Source organism: Ictidomys tridecemlineatus, chromosome 3 (genome assembly GCF_052094955.1).
Source record: "Ictidomys tridecemlineatus isolate mIctTri1 chromosome 3, mIctTri1.hap1, whole genome shotgun sequence".
In the NCBI taxonomy this organism is placed as follows: Eukaryota; Metazoa; Chordata; class Mammalia; order Rodentia; family Sciuridae; genus Ictidomys; species Ictidomys tridecemlineatus.
Window position 1 is genome coordinate 212,882,811 of NC_135479.1, and position 15,450 is coordinate 212,898,260.

General features: G+C 58.6%; 1 long non-coding RNA gene across 1 annotated transcript; it reads right to left on the bottom strand.

The window, feature by feature from the left end:
• Positions 1 to 10,217: 10,217 nt before the first annotated feature.
• On the bottom strand, positions 10,218 to 14,805 carry LOC144376511 (uncharacterized). The gene is made up of 2 exons (XR_013437065.1): positions 14,399 to 14,805; positions 10,218 to 10,632 (listed from the first exon to the last, which is right to left on the bottom strand). It is a non-coding gene; the product is annotated as an uncharacterized LOC144376511 (long non-coding RNA).
• Positions 14,806 to 15,450: the final 645 nt, after the last annotated feature.

The window sequence follows — 15,450 nt, forward strand, 5'->3', positions numbered from 1 at the left end:
CCAGTTGGATCCTCCCCATCCCGGAACTAAGGTCTGGACGTGTCTGCAACAATCCCTGGGCAGGTGCCGTCCTCCTTCCCTTCCCCAGGTCTTCCAGCGCCAGAGGAAGCCAGAACCACAGTCACCACTGCTGACAGTAAGTGACACAGGCTTGCTGCCTTCCTTCCTGTTCAGCAGGGTCATGTGCAGGTGCTATGGGGCCCCTTCTTGGGTCCTGATGAATTCTTGTAGCTCTGTCTGGCTCCACGCCCACAACACTGGCATCAGAGGGTCCCGCAGGCCAGAGGGCTGAGCTAAGGCTTGTGCCCCAGCAGGGAGCCCAGCTGTCAGGGCCAGCAAGGGTGGGAGCAGTGGAGGAAGAATCCTAGTGGGGTTATGGTAAGGCAGAGGGAGTCAGAAGGAGGCCCCAGTGCCATCAGGAGTCCCCAAGGTGGGAGCAGGGACTCTGCGTAACTGGAGACAGGCCTGTCTTGCTGCAGCAGGAGGGGAGTCTTCCCTGGGGCTCACGGTCCTCAGGCTTAGGCCAAAGTGCAACTTCTTTTAAAAATGTCTTTGTCTTTCAGAAATCCCATGTTAAAGACCTCATTCAGGAATTGTGAAAATAAGATGATTTTGCAGTTTTAAAAACTGCAAATAACTGAAAACCACCAATGATTGGACACTGATTCAATAAATGGTGGTAAGCCCACTGATTGGAACATTTTGGAGCCACTGAAAACTCTGCAGAAGACAATTTAATAAGGGGAGATGTTCATAGAATATAAACATTACTTTATATATATTACGACCCCAACCTTGTGTAAGATTTATTTGTAGTTGCTAAAAGCTGAAAGTTAAGCAGCAGAATTAGATCCAGCCTTGAAAGATTAACCATAAAGTCAAAACAAAAGGGATTTGAACTGAGGTGGCCTGATCCCCCTTGGTCCTCAGTGGGGACAGCCCTGGATGGGGTCTGGGGCTGCAGCTGTCAGACCCCCATGGCAGGGGAGCAGGAGCTCTGCTCAGCCACGGTCCTGCAGCCACACATGGGGTGAACCCTAAGTGACTACCAATGGTGGGAACTTGCTGCAGCCACCTCCAAGTGCTGCAGGAGTGTTTGGGGTGAGAGTGAATCTGGGCCCCTCCTCCCACTCAGTCCCTAGCTGGGCACTTGACTTGAGCAAGTGGCACTGCCTGTCTGGGGTTGGGTTTCACTTCACAGCCACCTTGGACTCAGTTCACCTCCTCTCCTCAAACTTCAGTGTTGACTCTTTGAGAAGAATTTTCCGGTTTTGCTGTACTTTCTAAAACCCATTCATCCCACGGGGCCAGGCAGGAAGGACCCGAGGCTCCACATACCACCCCTCACTGGCATCTATTCAGGAGCTGGCCCGGCTCCATCTAACCACACCAGGTGGTGTCTGTGAGCACCCCAGCACCCCACGCCTCCTCCAAGGCCAGTGGGCACCCAGAGCCTGCACGGGCAGGGCGCTGGATCAGAGGGCAGCGGGCTCTGGTGGTGCCTATCTGCACACGCTCACACACACACATACATGCACACTCATACACACTCACATACTCATACACACTCACACACTCCCTCACATACTCTCTCACACACACCCCACACCCATACACACTCACACACCCACACACATACACACACACATTTACGCACCCACACACCCATTTATGCACCCCCACACACTCACACACACTCTCATACCCCCACACACTCACACATGCCCATACACACACATACTCACACACTCACACACCCATGCACACACACATACTCACACATATACTCACACCCACACACATACACACACCCATGCACACTCACACACTCACACTCACACACTCACACACACCATACACACTCACACTCACACCCACACACACTCACACATATACTCACACTCACACACATTCACATACACACACCCATGCACACTCACACTCACACACACATACTCACACACACCATATATACTCACACTCACACACACTCACACCCATGCACACTCACACCCATGCACACTCACACACACACCCACACACTCACATACACACACCCATGCACACACCCACACACACACACTCATGGCCGCGTGCATCAAGGTGTGCATGTGTCTTCCCTCTGCTCCCTTCTATTGCTCCTGAGGCTGCCCTCCCGTGAGCCTGGGCTGCACGCTCCAGGCCCTGCTCCCAAGGGCCCTGTGCGTCCTCGAAGGCTCCGGAGTCCTGTTGTGAAACCTCCAACACTTCTTGAACAAGGAGCACCGCGTTTTCAGCTTGCACTGGGCTCTGCCAACCCTGATGCCTGTCCTGCATGGCGCCCCTTCCCCCGCTCCCTGCCCACAGCAGACTTGATCGTAGGTCCTGCGAGGCTGAGAATGGCTTAAGGAAAGAACTGGGCAGCAGGAGGAGGCAGCAGAGGGACAACCAAGCAGGGAGAGGAACAGACGTGGGCACGGAGACGTGTCCTCATCCTACTTCCTCCCCTGCAAATCCCAGGCGGGGCAGGCGCACATCCTGCCTGGCTTAGAGCACAGGACAGCGGGGGAAGCTGCCCCTGGTCTTCTAGGCAGCCCTAGTGGATGCTCACATTTCTGAAGGACAACCAGCCAAGTCAGGACCACTCCATGTTGGTCCCCTGCTTTGCCACAAAGTCAAGCTTGTCTTCTTTCTGAACTCCACCTGATTCAGCCAAGGAATGGAGAAGAGGGGGGGCATGGGCGTCCAGGGCCCCTGAGGTGTGGCTGTGGGCAAGAGGACCAGCTTGGGGCCCGGGTGGGCTTGGCCACACTCTGCCTCTGATGCTGCACGCCCTCCCTGCTCTGCCGCCAGGGGGAGTTTCCTCCTGACGTTGCCTGGGAGCCTCTCATTCCTCCCCGCAGCCATGGAGCATCACCTCAGCAGCTCAAATCTGAACAGCAGGAGCTGGAAATATCGATTAATTTCTGAAAAGGTAATTCTAAAAGCAAAGGGAAGAGGGATTTTTGTGACACCCTCTGATTACTTCGTAACAGCACTACATTTAAAAATGGCTAAAGCCTTTTCATTAAATTTGATCTGAGACATGGGGCACTGCCCCTGGTTTACAGATGGAGAGAGAGGGCAGACCAGGGAGGTGCGGTACCTTGCCCAGAATCACACAGCCAGCAGCACATCCAGGTCTAGAATCCAGTTCTGCAAGGTGTTGGGCCAGGGTGGGAGACCTGCTGACTCAAGCCAGTCAGCAGGTTGGAGAGTGAAGGGCCGGACCAGACACCGCAGGTCCACCTAGGGCCCCAGGGCCATGCGGGCGGCTCCAGGCCACTCCCAGTCAGTTGGGGAGCCACCCAGAGGCCAAGAGTGGGAAGGGAGCGGTCACGGACAGAGGCTGCGAGTTGATTGGGGTCTGCCAGCTGTAGCTGCTTTGTGTTGTTGGCAGTGAGGGGGCTGCACCCAGGGCCGGGCATGGGGGCAGAGCCACACCCACGTCCCTTTATGGTTTTGTTGTGGTTGTTGTTGTCATGGGTGTTGGCGTTTTTTAGTTTAAAAACATTTTAAGTAGTTTTAGTGAGACCCAGCGGGCACACCCACGAGGCACCCCCTTGAAGTGGAAGACGGGATGCGGTCAGCATCGCAGTTATGCAGCCACCCAGTCAGTTCTAGCACGTGGCCGTCCCTGGCTGGCCCAGGACCTCCCACCCCCTCTCCCAGCCCCTGGCGACTGCTGGTCGACCTCTGTCTGCGTAGCCTATTCTGACGTCTGGGTGCGTGTTCAGGGTCGCGTCTGGTCCTCTGGGACAGGCCTCATGTTTCAGGGTCTAGCCCTATGGACCAGCAGCACAGGTCCAGGCTTTGCTCCTTTTATGACTGAGGGACACTGCATTGCATGGCTACTCTGTCACACTGCTATGTCCCACGGGCAGCTGCTCAGTTTCTCCTGAGCCCCAGAAGAAGGCCCAGGAGGCGTCCCGTGCTGCCTCTGGAGGGCATCCAGCTCTCGCTGCCTCGGAATGACCTGGCTCTGGGGCCCGGGGGCCTGCCCTGGGACTCCCCTGCGGGTCTCCCTGACGTCCTTCACTGGTCACCAGGAATGTGCCATGTCAGGTGGCCCAAGTGGAGACCTGCTCCCGCCCCAGCCTGGGCCTCCGCTGCTCACCCCTGACCTGCCCTGCTCACGAGCAGCAGCCTGTCTCCTCCGGCTGCTGTCAGAATGGCACCCAAGAGGCACAGCAGGCCACCTCCCAGGCCTGTGACAATGGCAGGAGGGTCAAGGCTGTCCTTTACCTTGGAGGGAACGCCCTAAGACCCTCATGCGGCATTGGCCAGGTGGTCAGTGGGGTGTGGGAGGGCCTCGGTCCCCTCCAGCTCTGTGTAGCCAGGCGGCCTGCAGCGAGCCTGTGCCTGGTGCGGCCGTCCATCCAGGTGGAGTACACCGCTCTGGGCCTCCTCTGTGGTGGGCAGTGACGCCTGAGAGCTGCAAACTCCTTCAGAGGCCAGGGTGGCTCCAGAAGGACAGCACCGTCACCGCGGTGGGGCCCCTGTCCTGGTCAGGACCCACCCCGCCCTGCGAGGGCCAGAGGGTGAATCTGATGGGACTGTGACCTGTGAAGCCCTAGCTGACGCTCACCTCTGCCGCGGTCCTGTGCCGGGGTGTTACTGAGGCATCTCACACAAGTGCGGTGGCCTCAGGGTCACACTTGGCCTTCCCCTTCCATAACAGCTCCTACCCCATACGTCAAGTGTCCATTCACGCTCTATAGCCCAGGGACCGGTTAGTGGCCACTGGGTGGGTCTGAGGACCCACTGTGTGGGACAAACCTAGGACAGGAAATGCCACCTCTTCCTTGGCCTGTCACCTTGGCCCTAACACAGGGCCCTAGGGCACTTTGGGTCTCTGGGTTTCCCGATGTCAGGGTTTGGGGCTCAGGGGTGGAGCCTTGCCTAGCACATGTGAGGCGCTGGGTCCGATCCTCAGCACCACATAAAGATGAATCCATAAAATAAAGGTATTGTGTCCATCTACAACCAAAACCAAATTAAAAACAGTCAATTCAGACTGTAAATCCAACAGCCCTGAAAGGCCTGAGCATTCTGCTTTCTTCACGATGTGAATAAATGGTTGTAGGGACCGCCTCCCCCTGCCCAGGGAAGACGTGGGGGATCCCTGCTGGGTCCCATTGCTGCAGAATTGCAGGGTCTCCTTGTGGGATGTGGGGCTCTGGGCCTGAGAAATGGCCCTGGTCTGGTCGTGGGTGCAGGACTCTGGCCTCCCTGGGGTTGACTGACCTCGGTCTTCTGCTCATTCATTCTCGATGCCTTTGAACTTTGAATATTAAGTAACACCCTGGGGATTCACTGCTGCGTGGGTCAGGGTCCAGCTCTGTGAGAAGCCGGTGTTAGGAGTTTTGTTGTAAGGAACTGGCGTGTGAGACGGTGGGGCGGGAGGGTCATTCCGGGATCCACAGGGCAGGAGGCCGTCAGGAGGGCCCGAGCGCCAGGCCCAGGCTCAGCTGGCCTCCCCAGGGGGGTTTCTCCTTCAGGGAGGACTCAGCTCTGCTCTTCAGGCTGCCAACTACTCGGATGAGGCCACCCTGACCACCTAGGACAGTCCCCTCAGTGAGGGGAACTAGGTGGGGACTTTCATCCCTCTAGGACCGCCCCAGCAGCCTCTATTTAGCGTTGAGCAGGTAAAGTGGAGGCCTCTGGCCCGACCAGCTCATCAACCTGGCCAGCACGCCTGCCTGTCTCTGCCCCCGGAGCGCCATGTCCCTGGCTGTCTCTGGACCCTGCAGGCCAGGCCTCTCAGGCAGCCACTTGGAACTGGGCGTGCAGCTCAGAAGGTGCCCCTTGCTCCAGATGTTAAGGGCTGCAGAGCCCCCGCCAGCCCAGGATCCCAGTCGTCCCCTGGCCCCGAGGAGCCAGCTCCACCCCCTCTCCCAGGGTCAGCTCCTCCTGGAAAGCACGGCCTCCAGATGCATTCTTGACGGTGCCGTGTCCCACCCCGGGCACATCCCCTGGCCTTCCCACAGTGGTCAACCAGCTGGTGACTTGTTCTCCAGGGGCCCCTTCTCTGAGCCACTGTCTGCCACGGCAGTTTACAACCCTCTTTTGCTAAAGTTAGACCATGGACTTTACCAAGCTCCCCGGGTGCGCGGAACTGTCTCCCAGGACCCACCTAAGGTGTCAAGTCCTGTGTCACACTGACACCCTCCATAGCAGCAAACTCCCTTATTCTGCTTTATTTCTATTGTTGAGGAGAAAAAAAAAAATTCTCTACCCTTTTATGTTCAGTATATGGGGACCTGCAACTTAAACTGACAAAAGGAAGACTAGCAAGAGGAAATACAGGGTTCGTCTGTGTGCCCAGTGCACAGACAGTAAGAGTGCTCAGCGGTGAGGAGCTGAAGAGCCTGGTTGGATTTGGGGACTTAGGCAGTCTTGGTCCTCTCAGCTGCTGAAAGAAAACAGACTGGGTGATTTATAAATGGAAAGTTCCTGCTTCTGGTTCTGGAGGCTGGGAGGACTAAGTGCAAGTTGCCAGCACTTCTGTGTCTGGGGAGGACTTACTTTCTGCTCAAAGACCGCGCCTTGTAGCTGCATTGTCAGAGGAGGGAGGGACAAGCAGCCCCCAACCTCCTTTGTGAGGCACTATTCCATGCCCAGGGTGGGGCCGCAGGACTTAACCTCCTCCAAAGGCCCCCATCGTTACCACGTAGGGGATGGGATTTCGGTACATGGACTTGGAAGGGGATCAGAGTGTGCACCCAGCCAGGAGGAGCCGGGGCCAACAGGGACCGCACGCAGGTTTCTTCAGGAAAGATGCTGGGTTGTTAGAACAAGCAGAGCTCAGAAAGTCTGTGATCGTGTTTGTTTACATGGTGTGAGTGGGTGTGAGTGGGTGTGAGTGGTCTTTCACCTTCTTCACGGCCGTGAAGCTCCCTGAGAGGGGTCTTGCAGTAGGATCACCCTGGGTCTCTCTCGGGAGTACAGGCCACTGAGAGGGGACTTATGCTTGTTTCCCAGGAGTTTCCAGAGAGGGGAAGAGAAGGGAACCTTCTAGAAGGCTTCTTTCTAAGTCTGTTGCATTTAAATGCCTTCAGCTTAACCCTGGTGCTAACTTGAGGCTCCCCAAGGGCCCCACAGCTTCCCTGGCCCAGAACCCACGGCACCTCTCTTAGGCCAGTCTTCTGTGCGGGCTCCGCCTGGGAACCCGGCCATCAGTCAATGCTGCGATTTGCCCTGACAGTGGGCAGGGAGGAGGCAGGACAGGGGGCGGTGGGCAGGCCTGAGCTGGGCAAGCTTTGTCCTGCCTGCTGTGGGAGGCCTCTGCCCGTCTAAGCAGGGGTGCCACATGGAGGGTCCAATTTCTGTAAGCTCAGAGGGGTCGGGGAAATGAGGGGCTGAAGGTTTCCACGTGCATCCTCCCAGATGTTTCCCCCCCAGGCCCACTGGGGTACAGGAGGCAGGCCTGGGTTGAGGTCCCACCCGGCCCACGGTAGAGCGCCCGGTCCTCCGTTCCGCCTGCCAGGTGGGGCTTTCTGAGTGCTGCTGGCGGGGAGCCCGGCTCTCACCGTCGGCTCTGAGTGGTTGGTGAGCAGACGGAGAGGATCAACTCTCTTCTTCAAAGCTTCTTCCCATTCCAGTCTCTGCCATCCCGCAACACGGCAGCCATGGGGCCCCCCCTTCCCCGAAGAACACTTCCTTGGAGAAGAGGATCCACCCCAGTGCCGCTCTCTGTTCCAGCACATGGACCCCAGTCCACAAAATGACGGGGAGCAGAGGCTGAGAGAAGCCACCAAGCCTGGCCTCATGCACCGTGGCCACAAAGTGGGGCTGTCCTGCCAAACATGCAGAGGTCAGAGGTGCAAGGCTCCTGCAAAAGCCTCCTGTCCCCAGAGAGCCACCTGCCTTTGTGGAGGGTCCCAGGCATCATCCACAAGGTCTCAGTCAGAAGCTGGGGAGTCCTAGGCTCCCTCATGGCCACGTGGTGGCCTGAGGGTGATGCAGGATGCCCTCTGCAGAGTGACTGGGGAACAGGTGAGCCTTGCCAACTGCTGACCTCACCTGGCAGCTGCGAGGTCTGCCCCCACTGGCTCTGGGGACCTACTCCCCGACCAGGTCCTGTAAAAGGAGTCCCTGGGTCCAGGGACCTCACCCACGGGGAGAGGCACAACAGCAGAGTGGGCTACCAGCAGCAGGTGCAGGGGAGCCAGAGGGAGGGACCACAGTCCCAGCAGGACGCAGCGGATGGCCGTGGCGACCCACCCGCCTCTTTCTTCTCTCATCCGTTCCATAGGTGTGCCTGGCACCGCGCAGAGCACCAGGGCTCTGGAAATCGCTTACAGGTGATGCCTGCTCCCAGGATGTGGACGTGGCCCCGGGACGGCCAGTGCCTGAGTGCACACGGTGAGGATAGGCCCTAGGAGTCCAAGAAGGAAAGAGGCAGGGACAGAGGGCACCACTCCTGGGAGGACACCGGGGACCATCCAGCCCAGTGACCAGGAGGGCCACAGAGTGACACTGGATGACAGAGGCCAGGGGAGAAGGAGCTGGGGGCGGGGCTTCCAGGCCTGGAGACTGCCAGCTCCCTGCCGCGGGTTCACTTTGCGGGACTGGCCTGCACTGGCCGCTAGGAGCTGGCATTGGAGGACTCATGGCGCGTTCGGACAAGCTCATGCTTCCCAGGTGCCCGCAGGTGTCTCCCTGGGGTGGGAGAAGGTGCTGCCCCATCAGGAGACTCGCAGGAAAAGGAGCGTGTCCTGGTGGGGTCCCCCTGCTCCTCCCGGTCAGGGCTTGGGGAGGAAAGGGTCCTCCAGAGAGGGGCCTGGTGGGAACAGAGGGTGGACACCGGGACAAGCAAGGTGTCCACACCAAGCTCCAGCGGGCCTCCTGCAGCCACCGGCTCGGCTCCCACCCGCGGGCTGGGGCCGGCTCCTTCCACCTTCAGTTCCCTGCCGTCTTGCCAGCTCCAGCCCTGGGAGGGTCACGCAGAAGCTAGCCATGGGGACGCGCTCTCAGAGGCAGTGTGGAAGGGGGCGCGCTTCCCTGGGACACGGGTGAACAGCGGAGAGGCGTCCCTGTGGCTGACCACAGTCCCCCAGCTGCCAAGGACCAGGGTGTTCCTTCTGAAATCTGAAGAGGCCACAGCACGCAGCTGTGCACAGGGAAACTGGGGGCCATAGGAGGTTCCCACAGTCCAGACTGGCACCCTGAGCTGGCCACTTCTCCAGGAGCTTGGCCGGCACCCACCAGCTCATGAGTTTCCTGGCACCAGATCAATCGGTAAAATGCGACAGCTTCTCTCCAGAGCTCCTTGGCCTCCAGGTGGGACGTCCCACGCAGACCTGCTGCTGGAGAGCGGCCACAGAGACTACAGCTCAGACAGCCATGAGTCCCCTGTCCCAAAGACCTGGGGGGCATCGCCGGGGAGGAGCCCACCCTCCAGGCCTGGAGGTGGGAGTCAAAGGCAGATGCCCTTCTAGCTGCCCCCTGCCTGGGCCCTGCGTGGGCAGGGGCCTGTGGACTCCTGCCAGACCCCAACAGAAAGGATCTGATAAGGGCGTAATAGCACCCCTCCAGCCGCTCCTGGGGAGCTCCAAGGGTGACCTCACCCCCTAACTCCTGTGAGCCGAGAAAACAGGGGCGTCCCTGGAGGAGGGTAAGACCTGGGCCTGGAGGCTCCAGGAGCCAGCCCGACAGGATTGAGGACTGGCTGACAAGCCCTCGCTGGGCGCCTTCCACTGAACCAGGGGACAGACACCAGATCAGTGAGCTTGGTGGTGGTGGTGGGGGGGGGGACCTGACCCCCAGGAAGGGGAACGGGGCCTTCTTCTGTAAAGCACGATGCTCGGTGAGCTTGCCTGGCCGGCACTGCATTGAGGTCAGCAGAGGGTCCCAGTCCTGGAGGAGGGAAGCAGAGGGAGGCCAGCCTGGCCCCTCGGATCAGCCGCAGGGTGTGCGCAGGTGGCATCTTCACAAAAGAGGGTCTCCTGACCTTATTCGGTACCGTGGGTGCTGCTCAGATGAACGTATTAAAATAACATCTTGGAGGGAGGGGATATGGGGTCAGGAAGGACAGTAGAATGACAGACATTATTACCTATGTGCACATATCACTGCATGTCCCACGTGATTCTGCAACGTGTACACCCAGAAAAATGAGGAATTAGGCCCATCTATGTATCAGAGTACGTGAGTGCATTCTACTGTCCAGTATGACTAATTAAAACAAATAAAAATCTTCAAAAGATAACATCTTTAAGATTCCCAAGGGAAGCTACAGTGTTACAATGAAATTATCAGAATGTTAAGAAGCAAAGTTGGGTCAGGTGGTACCTGGGCCTCTGGGTGAGACAGGCTCATGATCTATGCTGACCTCACCTCTGCGCTGAGCCTACCCACCATTCCAGGGGGCAGCAGCACAGGCCAGGCCCGTGGGGGGGGGGGGGGCATCTGTGACTTCAGCTCCAACAGGGTCACTTGCTCCTTGTTAACAAGGTGTCCACATTCCAAAAGGAAGGAAATTCTAAACCACGGACAGGTTATAAGAATAAGGTGTGCAGCACAGTGGTGCACGCCTGTGATCCAGCAACGCAGGAGGTTGAGGCAGGAGGATCTCAACTTCAAGGCCAGCCTGGGCAGCTCAGCGAGGCCCTGTCTCAAAAGAAAACATGGAAAGGACTGGGGGTGTAGCTCTGTGGCAGAGCATCCCTGGGTTCAACCCCAGTACTGCAAAAGAAAAAGAAAAAGAAATATATACTATATATACACATACAAATATACATGTATATAAATGTGTGCGTATATATGTACACACACACACACACACACACACACACACACACACACACACACACACTTTTTTCCTCCTGAATTTTTTCTCACATAAAGACCATTTACAGGGAACAGCTCTGTGAAGCCTGGGGACTGGGGACGCCCTGAGGTTGCCCAGAACCCGGATCCCGAGTGTGGGGCTATGGAGGGGGAGGCCCTAACAGTGCAGAAAGGCCGGGCTCTGGTGTCCCAATGGAAAGGGTCTCCTGAGACGACTCAGGACTCCCCATGGCCCCTGTGTCCCAGTGAAGAGCCTCAGATCCAGAGTCACAGAGTGACCAGTTGGGGAGGAATTGCACTTGGCCCTGGGGTACAATCCCACCCCACGCCTGCCCCACTGATCCTTCTGGGGGGTCCCTGTAGGAACACCTCCTCAGCAGACCCCAGCCCTGACGGTGCCCAGCAGGATCAGGGCAGACAGAGGAGCTGGGGCCCCGGAGGCTGGGTGACAGGCTCTGGCCACGGGGCCTTGTGCTCCACTCTGAGAAGCGCCCTCTCCGGGGGGCACTCATGTCCGTGGTCAGACCCACACAGGGCTCACCAAACGGGCTCCTCTTCAAGGGAAAGGGCCCCACCAGGTGAGGCCGGAGGCTGCCCCTCCTCTGGCCACCAGCTGGGCAGCCCCACCCAGTCCAGTCCCAAGACCCAAGACCCCCGCCTGGAGTCTCTGTCCTGTCTTACTACATCCTCAACTCCCACCCTGCTGATAGACAGCACCCACAGCCCCCCGACTGGCACGTTGGGGTCTTCAGGACATGGGCAAAGGGGGAAGCATGTGGGCAGGGGGTCTCTGAGTCCCCACAGCCATCACTCCGGCCCCACTCCTCCTTTCACCTCTGTGGGCCTCCAGCTGCAGGATGCCCACCCCGGCCCTTAGCTGGGTTCCAAGGATCTGAACATCAAGCCTGTCCTGTTTGGCTGGAAACAGAGATAACAACACTTCCCTCCAAGGAAGGGGTGGGCACGGTGACCTCATGCTGCCAAGTGCCCCGTGGTCTCTGAGCCCCAGGAGGGCTGGCCACCCTGGGATTGGGGCTAGCCTGCAGGGCGGCCTAGGGGGCCAGGAGCTGGTGTCGGCCACCACCCCCAGCCTCACCTCGGGCCTGATCCTCCGTGAGCAGTGAGTTCCCAGCCCCGTGGGTCTGCTCAGCCTTGGCTCTGACTCCTGGGGCCTTCAGGGAATGCTTCCGCCCGTGTCCCCTGTGTCTGTGTCCTGGTCTCCTCTCCTAAGGACAGTTCTGCTGGACCAGGCCCACCGATGGCCTCATGACACCTTCATCACCTTGTAAAGGTCCTGTCCCCACTAGAGTCACGAGCCGAGGCCCTTGGTGAGCACTGCCAGGGACATAGGGACCTGGGGGCTCAAGTTGCCACTAACATGTCCTGCAGGACTCCGCACAGCCTCCTGGCCCGCAGTCGGCAGGGAGAGGCCTCACGCCAGGGTCAGCCATCGTCGGCCAAGGCCTGGGGGTGGCGTGGAGAGCCAGGCAGGACACACGCCTCACTTGCCTGTTCCGGATTTGGCCCTCTCTCCTTAGCCTCTGACAATTTCCTAAGCACATCCTAGGGCCTGGCCCAAGTGGTGGAGGATCCAGGGCACAGGAAGACCCGGTGTCCACTCTGAGCTCTCCTTACCCGTGTGCCCTCTCTTGCCCCCACCACTGGACTGTGAATTCTGGGACAGGTGTTACTTACACCTCTCAGAACCCCATCCCTGGACAGTGTGTGCTGTGTGTTCGGCTGACTTCCGTTGGCTGGTGTCGGAGCAGAAGGTGAGAGATTCCCAGCCCCAAGAAGAGGCTAGGCCTCTCCCAGGTGGGAGGAAAACAGAGGTGAGGGGCGGGAGGGATTGTGGGAGTGGCCAGTCCTCCCTTCATGCTGGCCGCCAGACCCATGGCATCAGAGCCAGACACTGCCAGGGTCTGCTGCCCCTTGGGCATGGGGCTCTGGCATGGCTGGTCCTCAAAGCTCCGCAGCCAGCAGCAGAGCCCGAAGTGTCTCCCCTGCCCAGGCCTCAGGAATGTCCCTGTGCCTGTGAGAATCATGTTCCAACTGTCCTCTCCCTTCTCATGAAAAGGGGAACGCAAGCCCCGGGGGCAGAGGACGTCTACCACAGCTGTGCTCAAGAGGGGACCGTTGTAGGCACCTCTTGGGGACATCTTTGGTGGTCACATATGAGAAGGGACAGTGGTACTGGTATCTAGCAGGCCAAGGCTGGGAAGCTGCTGGACACCCTGCAGTTCTCAGGACGCCATGACAAAGCACCCGCCCACCGGCCAGCAGCAAAGATGCCTGGCTGGGAGTAAGGGGTGGGCGGAGGAGCCACGCTTCTGTGTCCCTCGTTGGGACCTTTCCACTGAGGCTGACGGTGACCAAGTTATGATTCACTGAGCACTGCGGCTCCGTGCCCTTGCACACGACCTCGTGGACATGGGGGGCAGGCCGGGGACAGGGCTGTCCAGCTGCAGAGCTGCACACAGCTCGTGCCCACAACCTCAGCCACCATGCCACCTGCTCTGCTCAGACGGGGTCCCTGTCAGTGGTCGCTGAAGCCACAGAGCCTCAGCACCTCCTGCCCGGGCGGGTCAAGAAGTTGGAGGATGTGAGGCCATACCCTGCAGCAGGGTGGCCTTCAAATGCCCTAGGCAGGTCCCGCAGGTACAGGTCCTGTGGAGTTTTGCATCAATCTCAGGGTGCAGACCTGACAGCTGCAGCAGACTTCCAAGGTGCAGAGCCACCTGCTGTGGTGGGGGCCTGGGGGGACACAGGGGGCTTCAGCCTGGCCACAAGCAGTGCAAGGAGAAGCCCAGATGGAGCTTTTGGTGAAGATCTGCCCTGAATCAGAGGGTGGCCATGCCCCCCACCTGCTTCTCAAGACCACCTTTCCAGTGGGAACCACCCCCCAAGCAGGGTGCCAAGCAGGCTGGCCAAGTGCAGCAGCATCCTGCCGGAGTACACTGTGTGCCCACGGAGCAGCAGCAAGGTCCAGCCTCAGACCCAGGCCAGGTCAGCCAGAGCAGGCCCACAGGGGCAGCCACATGTCCCCAGGCCCAGACCCTGCTCCTCTGTTGGGAGGGCCCCTCCTTGGACTGTGGCGGGCCTGTAATTAGGTTTATTGTAATGACAGCTTGGGTTTATAGAGTGCCCCTCTCCGAGACACCCTCAGTTCTCATGCCAATCCTTCTGAGGTTCAGAGCGGAGGCTAGGGAGGGTTAATTGGCTATTAGCATTGAGGAAACTGAGGCACGGGCAGGGTAATGGATTTGCCCAGGGCATGAAGGGGTTAAAGCTGCAAAAATGGACTCAGATTTGGGTGTTGTCCTGATGCTGGTTCCTGGCACAGCCACAGCATGGACCAATGCTCCCGAAGTGGACCAGGAACCAGAGGCAAGGAGAGGCTTGGGCAGTCACAGAGCAGAGGCCGAGCACAAGCCCAGGGGTGGCTGTGAAGGAGACCCACATTCTGAACGCCCGGGGTCCTGGGGCCTGCCCGCCCGGGAGTGAGGCCGTGCAGCTGCGTGCTTGTCTGCCCCTGGCCTCTACCTGGGTCTTCCCTCTGATCCTGGGCCTGGTGGTACCCACTTACGCGGTTTGAAAGGCCATAAGAACACACAACAATCCCCACAGCCCAGCGAGGGCACGACGCCTCCTGCCGCACAGAGACAAAGGATGATGGACAGCACTGTCAGCAGTCCTGGGCCAGGGCTTCCTCCAGTGCAGAGGGGACACTCGGATGACAGGAGCTGGCATCTCAGAGTCCTGCTGGAGAGGAAGAGGCCCATCCAGAGCCACACGGCCCTCGGGGCAGGCAGAGCGTGGGGCAAGGTCCCCACAGGGTCCCCACCCACCTGAAGGAGGAGATGGACGGCTTCGGAGCAGACAGAGCAGGAGCAGATGACCCGGAAAATGGGAGCCCTGGTCCCAGGGTCACGGGCGAGGACAGTGCATGCACAGCCCCAGTTCCCATGGTCACCCTCAAGCTGACAAGGACTTCCTGACACCTGGAGGAACGGGACAGCACAGAGCTGGCCTCAACACCCTGCCCAGTCCCCACCCACTCCCCTGCTCACACCACACATGCACACACACACTCAGTCACACGCACACTCCACACTCTCAAACTCACACACTCACACTCAAACACACTCTCATACTCACACTCACACACACTCACACTCTCAAACTCACACACTCACACTCACACACACTCACAGATGCAGCTACTCCAGCTACCCAGGACCACACTTGCACACACTCACACATGCACACACTCACACACTCACACACTCACACTCTCACATTCAACACCCTCACACACACTGTCACACACACTCACACACACTCACACTTGCACACACACATACACACTCACACATGCACACACTCACATTCACACACTCACACGCTCACACATTCTCACACTCACACTCATTCTCACACCTATCCACTCACACTCTCACACTCATTCTCACACACACACTCACTCTCACACACACTCACACACTCTTACAAACAGACACTCTCTCTCTCTCTCTCTCACACACACACACACACACACACACGGCCCCAGGGCGTGGCTGTGTGTGCTATTTTCTTCCAAGTCTTCAGGACCAATCTGTAGGCATCGCCCCTCACCCG